Genomic DNA, 15,098 nt, shown 5'->3' with positions numbered 1-15,098 from the left:
AAATTCTTTAAGAGACAAAAGATAGCTTCTCTCATCTCAAGGGCTTACTACCTGAAAGACTCTGCAACAATTCCATCTGTTCTGGGATGGTCTGGTGATTCTTTCAGGAATGAGGGGGCTCCTGTGATTAGGAAGAGAATCTGTCTGGATACCATTCTATAAGATGTCAGTATTTCCTGAAGTGAGGAGTGCTGTGATCGCCTCCTCTTCACCCCAGCGGTGAGAGAAGGATTTCCTCCCTAGGAATATGGGGACAGTCGGACACACGGCATCTAAGATTGGAGAAAAGAGACCTCAGCCTCCCAGAGCATTTCACTCGGGAACAGAATGAACAAGCAGCACATGTGGCGGGCAGCCTCAGTGGGAGAAAGAGGATAAGGTGACCCTGGTTCCCGTAAAAGATGTGACTGGCTCGTTTTAACAATTCTAAAGGCTGAAGCCTGCCAGGGAGGCATAAGTAGGCTCTGTGCCTGGTCACTGTAATTAGGAGAGTTGTTTGGTCAGGGGACATTTTCCACAGAGCAGGGGGGCAGGGCATGTGATTAGACCATCCAGTGCCTCCCAGTTTCATATGCCAACGCAGCACAAACACGAAATCTGAGTGTCAGACCTTAGACCACAAGAAGAGAAGGCAGTCATGGTAGGTAGTAAGGTGGGCTCAGGGAATTCACATAATCACACTGAATCACCTGATGAGAAAGTTACTGCCTTTCCAAGTCTCTTTCGATCCTCAGACTGTCAAGGAGAAAGTCTGGGGTTAATGCCAATGTGTGTTTACCATCCCTCTAACACTTGTTAATTTCTCTTTCCAACAAGAATGAAGCAAGCACCATACCGGTTCCCTGGTCGGCTAACACTGTCCAGTCAGAAGTTAGAAATGTTTCCTTTTCACTGCATTAGTATTTGTTGTTTACCTTCTGCTTCTAGTAGGTGATACTGATTTTCCAATGATGTGATAGAAGTCCATTTTAAAATGAATATAAATTCAAAATGCAAATATTAAAATGCCAATGCTAATATTAAATAAATTAATCTACAAACTAGTACAGACAGAAGTAGAATTATTTTTTTTAATTAATTTTATTTTATTTTTAAACTTTACACAATTGTATCAGTTCTGCCAAATATCAAAATGAATCCACCACAGGTATACATGTGTTCCCCATCCTGAACCCTCCTCCCTCCTCCCTCCCCATACCATCCCTCTGGGTCGTCCCAGTGCACCAGCCCCAAGCATCCAGTATCATGCATTGAACCTGGACTGGCATCTTGTTTCATACATGATATTTTACATGTTTCAATGCCATTCTCCCAAATCTTCCCACCCTCTCCCTCTCCCACAGAGTCCATAAGACTGTTCTATACGTCAGTGTCTCTTTTGCTGTCTCGTATACAGGGTTATCGTTACCATCTTTCTAAATTCCATATATATGCGTTAGTATACTGTATTGGTGTTTTTCCTTCTGGCTTACTTCACTCTGTATAATAGGCTCCAGTTTCATCCACCTCATTAGAACTGATTCAAATGTATTCTTTTTAATGGCTGAGTAATACTCCATTGTGTATATGTACCATAGCTTTCTTATCCATTCATCTGCTGGTGGACATCTAGGTTGCTTCCATGTCCTGGCTATTATAAACAGTGCTGCGATGAACATTGGGGTACACGTGTCTCTTTCCCTTCTGGTTTCCTCAGTGTGTATGCCCAGCAGTGGGATTGCTGGATCATAAGGCAGTTCTATTTCCAGTTTTTTAAGGAATCTCCACACTGTTCTCCATAGTGGCTGTACTAGTTTGCATTCCCACCAACAGTGTAAGAAGTAGAATTATTAAATAAATTATCAATATTTAGGAAATAATTCTTTATGTCTTGTGAGTTTCCTGGTCTATCCACTCTGGGCACAGTGTTAATGACCCTTGATATTTTTTTCTTTTAATTTAAATTGAAGTACAATGTTGTGTTGGTTTGTGATATACACTGAAGTGATTCAGTTTATATATATCTATATTCTTTTCCAAGATGGTTTATTATAAGATATTGAATTTAGTTCCCTGTGCTATAATGTAGGACTTTGCTGTCTATTATATATATAGTGGTTTATATTTGCTAATCCCAAATTCCTAATTTTTCCTTTATCCACTTTCCCCTTTGGTAGCAATAAATTTGCTTTCTATGTCTGTAAGTTTGTTTCTATTTTATAAATAAGTTCATTTGTATTGTATTTTAGATTCCACATATAAGTGATATCATGTAATATTTGTCTCTCTGTAGACTTGTTTCACTTAATATGATAATCTCTAGGTCTATCCATGTTGCTGCAAATGGCATTGTTTAATTCTTTTTTATGGCTGAGTAGTATTCCATCATGTATATATACCTCATCTTCTTTATCCATTAACTGTTGTTGGACATTTGGGCTGCTTCCATGTTTTGCATGTTGTAAATAGTGCTATTATGAACATTTGGGTGCTTGAATCTTTTCAAATTATTATTTTTTCCAGATATATGCCAAGAAGTGGGATTTCAGGATCATTTGGAAACTCTATTTTTTTATTTTTTTAAGGAACCACCATACCGTTCTCCATAGTGGCTGTACCAATTTACATTCCCACCAATAGCATAGGAGAGTTATATTTTCTCCACACCCTCTCCAACATTTATTTGTAGACTTTTTGATGATGATCTTTCTGTTAGGTGTGAGGTGATACTTCATTGTAATTTTGATTCACATTTCTCTAATAATTTGCAATGTTGAAATTCTTTTCATGTACCTATTGGCCATCTGAATATAAGGACAATATTAATTGAATCCATCAATGCTGGGCAATGACACTATCTGAAGAAGTTCTTTCAGTTCCAGACATTCAAGGACTAAATATAACCAAAAAAAGTTTACTTGAAAAGACTAGCACCCTCCACTATATGATTAGTTAACAGCAAATAAGTACACACACACTTATTCTCTCTCTTTCTCACAACACATAGAAGAAGTTCAAGTACATGCCAGAATGCAAATAAAGATTAATTTGGAGTAACAGGCATCAAGTCCCAGCCCTGGTTCTAAACCCAGTGTTCTTAAGGCTACACTTTTTACTTCTTTGTTGTAAGTTTTATGTACTCTTTTTCCTTCTAGGAATAGAACTTCACAGCTAGATGGACTTAGGCTCAAATTCTGACTGTAATAACCACTTGCCAGATAACCTGGGCAAATTACTCAGCCTCTCTGTGACTTATTTTCTCATCTGTAAGTTAGGGTTAGGGTTAGGGTTAGGGTTAAGTGAAGGTTTTTTGAAGAGATGCTAGAACTAATTCTTGAAAAGGGCCTAGCAGGGGCCCTAGCAGCAACATTAAGTCCTTGAGAGCAGACAAATGCAGCCAGTTGCTCAAAGTTCACATGTTAAACTTATATTGCTTCTCTGCCTGGACTTTACATGACATCAAGTGTTTCACTCCTTATAGGTTTCATACTTGCTGCTGCAGAAACATGGCATCCAAGGACCCTGTAGAAAGGTGTCTCCTCCTTTGCCAATACTTCCCAGCAAAATTGTTGTTGTTCAGTCGCTAAGTTGTGTCCAACACTTTGCAACTTCATGGACTGTAACACATCAGGCTCCTCTGTCCTCCACTGTCTCCTGGAGTTTGCTCAAATTCATGTCCATTGAGTCGGTGATGCTATCTAATCATCTCATCTTCTGCTGCTCCCTTCTTTTGTCTTCAATCTTTCCCAGCATCAGGGTCTTTTCCAATGAGTCAGCTCCTCTCATCAAGTGGCCAAAGTATTGGAGCTTCAGCCTCAACATCAGTCTTTCCTATGAATATTAAGGGTTGTTTCCTTTAGGACTGACTGGTTTGATCTCCTTGATATTCAAGGGACTCTCAAGATTGTCTTCTCCAACACCACAATTCAAAAGAATTAATTCTTCAGCATTCAACCTTCCTTATGGTCCAGCTCTCACATCCATACATGACTCCTAGGAAAACCATAGCTTTGACTATATGGATCTTCATCGCAAAGTGATGTCTCTGGTTTTTAATACACTGTCTAGGTTTGCCATAGCTTTCCTTCCAAGGAGCAAGCACCTTTTAATTTCATGTCTACAGTTACCAACCATAGTGATTTTGGAGCCCAAGCAAATAAAATCTGTCATTGTTTCCACTTTTCCCCCTTATATTTGCCATGAAGTGATGTGACTGGATGCCATGACCTTATTATTTTTTTTTTGATGCTGAATTTAAAACCAGCTTTTTCATTTTCTCTTTCACCATCATCAAGATGTTCTTTAGTTCCTCTTCACTATCTGCCATTAGAGTGGTATCAACTACCTATCTGAGGTTGTTGATATTTTTCCAAGAAGTCTTAACTCCAGCTTGTGATTCATCCAGCCTGGCATTTCACACTGATGTGCTTAGCATATAAGTTAAATAAACAGGGTGACAATATACAGCCTTGTCGTGCTCATTTCCTAATTTGGAACCAGTCTATTGTTCCATGTCCAGTTCTAATTGTTGCTTCTTTACCCGCATACAGGTTTCTCAGGAGGCAAGTTAGGTGGTCTGATATGCCCATCTCTTTAAGAATTTTCCACAGTTTGTTGTGACCTGCGCAGCCAAAGGCTTTAGTGTAGTCAATAAAAACAGAAGCAGATGTTTTTTCTAGAACTCACTTGCTTTCTCTATGGTCCAACAAATACTGGCAATTTGACCTCTGGTTCCTCTGCCTCTTCAAAACCCAGTTTGTACATCTGGAATTTCTCTATTCTCATACTGCTGAAGCCTAGCTTGAAGGATTTTGAGCATAACCTTGCTAGAATGTGAAATGAGTGCAATCGTGCTGTAGTTTGAGTATTCTTTAGCATTGCCCTTCTTTGAGACTGGATGAAAACTGACTTTTTAGTCTAAAATGCCTTTTAGAAAAATGCTTTCTCCAATTACAGAGGCAATAAGAGGAGTCCTGTCAATCTGGCTATAGATAAGACAAAGTCTCCCTCCTGAACTTTTATCCATGATGAGCAATGTGACCAGAGCTAGAAGCTTCTGAAGGGTCCACAAGAAGTTTTGAGACTGGGAAAAATACATTGGTACCAACACAGAGAAATAAAAATCTTACTAAATCAAAATTGACAAAATTTAGTTGAATAACCACAGAACTTAATATTGTACTGTAGTGGGCTGAATAGTGGCCTCCAACATAACAGATCCTACTCTCTAGAAGGCTATAGATGTTACCTAATTTCAAAAAAGGATCTTTGTTGATATAAGTTCAGGGTTTTGAGATGTAGGTATATCCCTATATTATCTGAGTGGGCCTTAAATGCCATCACTCTTGTCCTTCTAAGAAACAGATAGAAGAGTATATACCCAGGGACTGTCTTAATGGTCCAGTGGTTAAGACTTCACCTTCCAAGATCCCACATGTCTCAAAGCCCAAAACAAAACAAAACAACAGAGTAGTATTGCAACAAATTCAATAAAGATTTTAAGTTTTCCACACCAAAAAAATAAAAAGTGTACACCCCTAGAAGAAAACAAAGTGAAAGTGAGGGTAGTGATTAGAGTAACAGAGCCACAAGCCAAGGAATGCTGGCAGCCTACAGAAGCCGCAAGTAGCAAAGAATGGACTTTTCCCTAGAGTCTCATAAAGGGAGCGTGACCTTGCCAACACCTTGATTTTAACCCAATGAAACACATTTTGAACTTCTGGCCTCAGTAACTATGAGATAATATATTTCTAATATCTCAAGCCATCCAATTTGCTATGGCAACTCAAAGAAACCTGTTCATAAGCCAACATGTCATACACACCTCACTCTCCTATAAACAGTATGAAGTTTATATCATAAGACCAATTTTTAATAACACTCAACTTTATAAAAACTTTTTAAATCAGTTTTATAGCCCCAAACACATCATTTGCAAAGTGGATATATTTTAATATATTTGGTATGGCAAAGAATGGAACTTCCAAAAATGAATTATTAAGAACGTGAGCATCTGAAAATGTCCCTGGGTTTGTGGGTCCTGAGATGTGCCCTAATTACTCAGAGATGCTCTAGTGGCATCTTCCAGGATAAGTAATTGGGATTAAAGTCCAATTTACTGTTCCTCCCACTCGAATATGAAAATAGGGACATCAAACGCACATGGCTAGAGGAAAAGAAGTTAAAGTAATTTTGAAGAGAAAAGCTTTTCCTGCCCAGGCTTATAGTTAATTAACATTTTTATAAAGACTACCCAAGTTACAAGATACATTTAGGTCATTACCACTAGAACAGTCTGGGCTTTGTCTGTAACTCAGAAGGTATGTTTCCTTTCCATAATCTGTTGCTTTCTGAGAAATCTTGAGGACTGGAGGATTTAATGGTTTCTCTGGAATGGTTAGAAAATAAAATAATTGAACACAAAAGGCAGAGTGATTTTTTTAAATTAGAGTTAATTGCTTTACAATGTTATATTAGTTTCTGCTGTGCAACAATGTGAATCAGCTATCAGTTCAGTTCAGTCACTCAGTCATGCCCAACTCTTTGAGACCCCATGGACTGCAGCACATCAGGCTTCCCTATCCATCACCAATCCCTGGAATCTACTCAAACTCATGTTCATCAAGTCGATGATGCCATCCAACCATTTCATCCTCTGTCGTCCCCTTCTCCTCCCGTCTTCAATCTTTCCCAGCATCAGAATCTTTTCCAGTGAGTTGGTTCTTTGCATCAGGTGGCCAAAGTATTGGAGTTTCAGCTTCAGCATTGGTCCTTCCAATGAACACCCAGGATTGATCTCCTTTAAGATTGATTGGTTGGATCTCCTTGCTGTATAAGGGACTCTCAAGAGTCTTCTCCAACACCACAGTTCAAAAGCATCAATTCTTCAGTGGTCAGCTTTCTTTATACTCCAACTCTCACATCCATACATGACTACTGGAAAAACCATAGTTTTGACTAGATGGACCTTTGTTGGCAAAGTAATGTCTCTGCATTTTAATATGCTTCCTAGGTTGGTCATAGCTTTTCTTCCAAGAAGCAAGTGTCTTTTAATTTCATGGCTGCAGTCACCATCTGCAGTGATTTTAGAGCCCCCAAAAATAAAGTCTCTCACTGTTTCCATTGTTTCCCCATCTATTTGTCATGATGTGATGGGACCAGATGCCATGATCTTGGTTTTCTGAATATTGAGTTTTAAGTCAACTTTTTCACTCTTGTCTTTCACTTTCATCAAGAGACTCTTTAGTTCTTCTTCACTTTCTGCCATAAGGGTGGTGTCATCTGCATATCTGAGGTTAATTCACCCTGCAATCTTGATTCCAGTTTGTGCTTCATCCAGCCTTCATTTTGCATGTAGTACCCTGCATATAAGTTAAATAATCACGGTGACAATATACAGCCTTGATGTACTCCTTTCCCAATTTTCAACCAGTCCAGTGTTCCATGTCTGGTTCTAACTGTTGCTTCTTGACCTGCATACAAATTTCTCAGGAGGCAGGTCAGCTGGTCTGGTATTCCTATGTCTTAAGGAATTTTCCACAGGTTGTTGTGATCCACAGTCAAAGCTGAATATTGGTGTAGTCAATAAAGCAGAAGGTGGTGTTTTTTTAGAACTCTCTTGCTTTTTTGATGATCCAACGGATGTTGGCAATTTGATCTCTGGTTCCTCTCTGGTTCCTGCCTTTTCTAAATCCAGCTTGAAAATCTGGAATTTCATGGTTCGAATACTGTTGAGGCCTATCTTGGAGAATTTTGAGCATTACTTTGCTTGCATATGAGATGAGTACAATTGTGCGGTAGTTTGAATATTCTTTGGCAGTGCCTTTCCTTGGGATTGGAATAAAAACTGACCTTTTCCAGTCCTGTGGCCACTACTGTGTTTTCCAGATTTGCTGGCATGCTGAATGCAGCATTTTCACAGAATCATCTTTTAGGATTTGTAATAGCTCAACTGGAATTCCATCACCTCCACTAGCTTGGTTCATAGTGATGCTTCCTAAGGCCCACTTGACTTCACATTCCAGGACGTCTGGCTCTAGGTCAGTGATCACACCATTTTGATTATCTGGGTTTTGAAGATCTTTTTTGTATAGTTCTTCTGTGTATTCTTGCCACCTCTTCTTAATATCTTCTGCTTTTGTTAGGTCCATACCATTTCTGTCCTTTATTGAGCCCATCTTTGCATGAAATGTTCCCTTGGTATCTCTAATTTTCTTGAAGAGATCTCTAGTCTTTCCCATTCAATTACTTTCCTCTTTTTTTTTTTTTTTTTGCATTGATCACTGAAAAATGCTTTCTTATCTCTCCTTGTTATTCTTTGGAACTCCACCTTCAGATGGGTATATCTTTCCTTTTCTCCTTTACATTTAGTTTCTCTTCTTTTCTGAGCTACTGTAAGGCCTCCTCTGACAACCATTTTGCCTTTTTGCATTTGTTTTTCTTGGGGATGGTGTTGATCACTGCCTCCTATACAATGTCATGAACCTCCATTCACAGTTTTTCAGGCACTTGGTCTATCAGATCTAATCCCTTGAATCTATTTCTTACTTCCATTGTGTAATCTTAAGGGATTTTATTTAGGTCATACTTGAATGATCTGATGGGTTTTCCTACTTTCTTCAATTTAAGTCTGAATTTGGCAATAAGGAGTTCATGATATGAGCCACAGTCAGTTCCCGGTCTAATTTTTGCTGACTGTGTAGAGCTTCTCCATCTTTGGCTGTATAGAATATAATCAATCTAATCTTGGTATTGACCTTCTGGCGATGTCCATGTGTAGGGTCTTCTCTTATGCTGTTGGAAGAGGATGTTTGCTATGACCAGTGTATTCTCTTGGCAACACTCTGTTAGCCTTTGCCCTGCTTCATTTTGTACTCCAAGGCCAAATTTGCCTGTTACTGGAGAAGGCAATGGCAACACACTCCAGTACTCTTGCCTGGAAACTACCATGGACGGAGAAGCCTGGTAGGCTGCAGTCCATGGGGTCGCTAAGAGTCAGACACGACTGAGCGACTTCACTTTCCCTTTTCACTATCATGCATTGGAGAGGGAAATGGCAACCCACTCCAGTGTTCTTGCCTGGAGAATCCCAGGGACGGGGGAGCCTGGTGAACTGCCATCTATGGGATCGCAAAGAGTCAGACACGACTGAAGCGACTTAGCAGCAGCAGCAGCAGCCAAATATCTCTTGACTTCCTACTTTTGCATTCCAGTCTTCTATGATGAAAAGGACAACCTTTTTGGGTGTTAGCTCTAGAAGGTCTTGTAGGTCTTCATATAACCATTCAACTTCAGCTTCTTAAGCATTACTGGTTGGAGCATAGACTCGGATTATTATCATATTGAATGGTTTGCCTTGGAAATGAACATAAATCATTTTGTCATTTTTAAGATTGCATCCAAGCACTGCATTCCAGACTCTTTTGTTGACTATGAGAGCTACTCCATTTCTTCTAAAGGATTCTTGCCCAGAGTAGTAGATATAATGGTCATCTGAATTAAATTCACCCATTCCAATTCATTTTAGTTCACTAATTCCTAAAATGTTGATGTTCACTCTTGCCATCTCCTGTTTGACCATTTCTAATTTCTGCTTTATTGACTATGCCAAAGCCTCTGACTGTGTAGAGCACAACAAACTGTGGAAAATTCTGAAAGAGATGAGAATACCAGACCACCTGACCTGCCTCTTGAGAAACCTGTATGCAGGCCAGGAAGCAACAGTTAGAACTGGACATGGAACAACAGTCTGGTTCCAAATAGGAAAAGGAGTACATCAAGGCTGTATATTGTCACCCTGCTTATTTAACTTATATGTAGAGTACATCATGAGAAATGCTGGGCTGGAAGAAGCACAAGCTGGAATCAAGATCGCCAGGAAAAATATCAATAACCTCAGATATGCAGATTACACCACCCTTATGGCAGAAAGTGAAGAGGAACTAAAAAACCTCTTGATGAAAGTGAAAGAGGAGACTGAAAAAGTTGGCATAAAGCTCAACATTCAGAAAACTAAGATCATGGCATCTGGTCCCATCACTTCATGGGGTCTCCAAAATCACTGCAGATGGTGATTGCAGCCAAGAAATTAAAATTCGCTTACTCCTTGGAAGGAAAGTTATGACCAAACTTGACAGCATATTAAAAAGCAGAGACATTACTTCGCCAACAAAGGCCCATCTAGTCAAGGCTATGGTTTTTCCAGTAGTCATGTATGGATGTGAGAGTTGAACTATAATGAAAGCTGAGTGCTGAAGAATTGATGCTTTTGAACTGTGGTGTTGGAGAAGACTCTTGAGAGTCCCTTGGACTGTAAGGAGATCCAACCAGTCCATCCCTAAAGGAGATCAGTCCTGGGTGTTCATTGGAAGGACTGATGTTGAAGCTGAAAGGCCAATACTTTGGCCACCTAATGGGAAGAGCTGACTCATTTGAAAAGACCCTGATGCTGGGAAAGATTGAGGGCAGGAGGAAAAGGAGACAACAGAGGATGAGATGGTTTGATGGCATCACAGACTCGATGGACATGGGTTTGGGTGGACTCCAGGAGTTGGTGATGGACTTGGAAGTCTGGCATGCTGTGGTTCATGGGCTCGCAAAGAGTTGGACACGACTGAGTGACTGAACTGAACTGAGCTGAATTTACCTTGATTCTTGGACCTAACATTCCAGGTTCCTATGCAATATTGCTCTTTACAGCATTGGACTTTACTTCCGTTGCCAGTCACATCCACAACTGGGCATTGTTTTCACTTTGGCTCTGTCTTTTCATTCTTTCTGGAGTTATTTCTCCACTCTTCTCCAGTAGCATATTGGGTACTCACCAACCTGGGAAGTTTATATTTCAGTGTCATATTTTTTTGCCTTTTCATACTGTTCACATTCTGAATCAGCTGTTTGTGTACACATATCCCCACTCTTGAACCTCCCACCCCCGCATCCCACCTCCATCTAAGTCATCACAGAGTACCGAGTTGAGCTCCCTGTGCTATGCAGCAGCTTTCCACTAGCCATCTACTTTACACATGGTGGTGTCTATATGTCAGTGCTACTCTCTCCATTGGTCCCACCCTGTCTTTCCCTCACCTGGTGTCCATAAGTCTGTTCTCTATGTGCTTCTATTCCAAGCTGAGTGATGTTGGGCAGAATATTCTGGATGAGCAGGCTGTAAACTTGGATGCACTTGACTATGTGGACTCAGCACAGACTCATCTGCCTGAACACCACCTTCGTCTGGAAATCAAAGGGCTGGCAGCCTGACCTTTTGTCCTTCTGAAAAACCTGACTCTGATTCCTCAGAAAAGTGTCAAAATCAGTTTAACATCCCTTCTGACTGGTGATAATGGGTGATTTTTCCATCTTATACTTTTTTGTACATCTTGAAATTTTTGACAATGAGTGGTCTTCCCTTTCAAAATGAGAAAATAGTAAGAATAAAGGGGGTGACTTAAATCACATTCAGTTTGTATTTATGTTCTAAAATGAAAATCTGGGCCCTGGTTTCTTCTCTTCAGTGCTTACTTACCATCAAAGATTCCTCCTTTATGTTGAGTCCTCGACTTCATCCAAGGTTTGCTGGTAAACAGCTTGGTGGCATAAAGTTAGTTCCTTTAAGTCTGCGTGACTCCTCTCTGGAGTCCTGAGGGCTGCGAAGGGCACCTTACATTATGACTTATTCAGGTCTCCATAACAGTGAAACTGAGCAAGACAATTCCTGATGTAACCTGCCATTTATACAGCAGCATCTTTTTAGCCGAGACTAATTTAATTTGTAATCTCCCTTTGGCTTGTGAAATGACCCAAGGAACCTTGTTTTGGCTCAGGATGAATTCTAAATCACTATAAATCTTTATTATTCTTATCAAGCCCTTGCACGTGCCCTCCTATTCAGGCAGAGACTAATCCACACAGTTTGGAAGCTTACACATGGTGAAATGGCATTTACCTTTCTAAAGTCTTTCAGTTTTATCATGCCAAGCACCCTTATGTTTACCACTGAATATAATTAAGGTGAGGCTCACCCAGCAGATAATTCAAAATCCACAGACTCAGCCTTGTGTCCTTTCTAGTTCTTTCCTCTCACCTCCCTAGCTAGTTGTGAAAAACAACGCACCTTCCCCCCCCCCAAAAAAAAAACTTCAAAATCTGTCACAGATCATTGTCCTCCAAAAAGTACTGTTGCCATGGAGATAGATTCCTATCATATCTTTCTTTTCAACTAAAGCATGACTGGAATATTTTTAGCTGTGGACAGTAAAGTCTGTTTATTAAAAGTTGTTATTAATTTGTGCAAACAAGTTTCTGTAGGCTTAAAGCAACTGTGAATCACACATATCCGTGTTGGCTTGATTTTTTTTTTTTTTTAATTTGAGCTTCTAAATTTTTTCACTATGTGAGTTATCTCCTTCCAGAGCTAATTAGTAAAGGAAGTAAGACAGGACGAGAATAGAGAATTGAGCGAAGTGAGGGGGGAAAATGGGGGAAACAAAAAGACAGGTTAAGTATTTTTCTTGGGATCAGAGAGATCTCAATCACATAACAATGGTTTTTTACCCTGCTCTGAGAAAAACCAGCTTCACTGACTTAAGAGAGATGCTTAAGAAGAGAACTGGGTTTCTCAGTAAATCATGACTGGTACCCAGTCCTGCAGCTGTAAAAGGGGCCTTGGACCAGCTCGGTGAATTCCATGATGCACTTGGAGGAGTTTGGAGGGTTCTAAGCATGGGCCTTAGAAGCAGCCTGGGTTCCCCATCCCCCAGTTTTTAACTGGTATATGCATTCACCCACATAAGATTTTGCTATAGAGACGTAGGATTTGGGGCAGGAGGTTATTGTTTGTTTAAAAAAAAATTGAAAAATGAGACTGGTTTAATCTCAAATGAGATTAAAATGAGACTGCTTTAATAATAAGGTATATTGTATATATTGTATAAACTGTTGCCCTATCAAGACTTTATTTCAACATTCATTACTTCTAGTCCTCACAACAATTCTGCCGGGGAGACAATGTTATTTCCTTTTTACAGATGAGATTAACAGCTATACATACTTTCCCCTCCCTTCTCCAGGGGATCTTCCCAACTCAGGGATCAAACCCCAGTCTCCTGCTTTGTGGGCAGATTCTTTACCCTCTGAGCCACCAGGGAAGTTCTGCCTTTTTACAGAGGAGATCAACTACTACACATACTCCCCCTCCTCCTGTTTTATTCAGATGATGACAAGCTATAGTTGAGTGAATTACAAGGAAGCCGCCTCCATGACCAGTGCTTCTACTTTCCCACATAGTTTCAATATTTTTCTCAGTTCTAAATTCTTTATGTATTTACTGTTTCTTTCTCAGGAAACTTAGGATACAGAGAACCAGTCCTTAGATTAACTCCCCTCACTAAGGGTGAATCAGTGACCTAAGACAACCCTGCACACACAGGCTCTCGTATTTCCTTGAGTTCATTCTTTCAAGCCTTCTGTGGAGCAAGCACTGGAGATACAGCAGCAATCAAAGTCAAGGCATGCCCTGGTCTTGAGGGGTTTCTCACCTGTGCCCCATAGTATGACTCCAGTATTTTCAACGTCTTATCAAGAGCTTCCATGCTGACTTCCAAGAGCAAAGTGGTCACTTCCAAGGGTCTCCTCAATGCTTTCCTCAGTGGGCCCTTTGGTTCTCCTTGCAAAGAACTGCAACTATCATGACGCTTACTGAGCCATTAGTTGAGTGTGTGGTTCAGTCACCAAGCAGCCTGAGATGCCATCTCTTTTCCAGCTTTAAGGCATTATCAGTCAGCTCTGCAGTGCTGAGCAGTTCATTTATGAAATGGCCTCCATAAAATAAAATAAGAGTTTGAATGTGAATGGCCTGAAACTCTTCCCCTGTTCTAACATCTAAGAATTCTGAAAGCCATCTCAAAGTTCCAGAATGTAAAGAATTTTTTTAAAGATAAATTAATCTATTTTGGATTAATCTCCTATTTGTTGGAGATGGTCCAAACATAACAGATCTATTATTGCAGCATCTTCAAATCTGAAAGTGTTATTAACAATACTGAGACCAGTCCCCTCAACTTACAGATAAGGAAACTAAAGACCAGAGAAGTAAAGTGCCTTCCTTAGGTCACAACTCTAGTCAGGAGAAAGCCTAGAAACAAACCTTATCCAGTGATCTTTTAACAACCGCAAAATGTTAAGTTGCAGCTCTAATACAACACTAATCTAGAATTAGTGTCACATTTAGTCCTGTGACACATTCAAGCTAGGCAGTCTTTCTTCTGATAGTCAGTTACATTGTATGAAGCATCCTAAAAAGGATTTAATCTCATTATTATGTGTCATAAGCAATATTGCCTAAAATTAATTAAACAAAAATTTCCCCAGGAACATACCTATCATCGGAGCTTGCCCACCCCCTTCAGTTTCCAAGTCTGGATCCTTCTGTGTCTAAGTGCCTGTATCATAGTAGAGGCTGATTTTACTAACTGTACTCAGATTCAGCTTGGCTAAGCCAAGAGCTAAGTGTTAGCTTTAATATTTTTAATGTGTGTGCTCAGTTGCTCAGTCGTCTCCGATTCTTTGCAACCCCAGAAACTATAACCCGCCAGGCTCCTCTGTCTGTGGGATTTCCCAGGCAAGAAAAATGGGGTGGGTTGTCCTTTCTACACCAAGAGCTCTTCCTGCCCCAGGGACCAAACCTGCGTCTCTCGTGTCTCCTACATCGGCAGGTGGATTGTTAACCACTGAGTCACCTGGGAAGCAATATTTTTAATGGTCAATTTAAACGTAGTTTAAACAACAGATCTTCAATGGAAAACATATTATATAGCATCTACTTTTGTAACAAAAAAAGCTATAATCTTGAAAGTCAGATCAATTGTAACTTGATATAAAAATTTGAAAACAGAAAGAGTAATCCAAAATTGTCTCTTCACCAAAATATACTTAAACCAACTATGTTAAATCATGTATGTCTTAATGGAACAATCCCCAACTAAGAAGACAATTTTTAGACCGAACTCCATCACTGATAATCATGTGAACTGGGGCAATTCAATCCTCTATGGTTCCCACTTTCCTTTCTGTACATGAAGAAAAAAGAGAACTAGAGCTGATCATCCCTCAGTTCCCTTCTA

The sequence above is a fragment of the Bos grunniens genome, chromosome 6, assembly GCF_055505025.1.
Source record: "Bos grunniens cultivar Pamir isolate PY7600 chromosome 6, Bosgru_T2T1.0, whole genome shotgun sequence".
NCBI classification, from domain to species: Eukaryota; Metazoa; Chordata; class Mammalia; order Artiodactyla; family Bovidae; genus Bos; species Bos grunniens.
Note: the sequence above shows the minus strand (reverse complement) of the source record.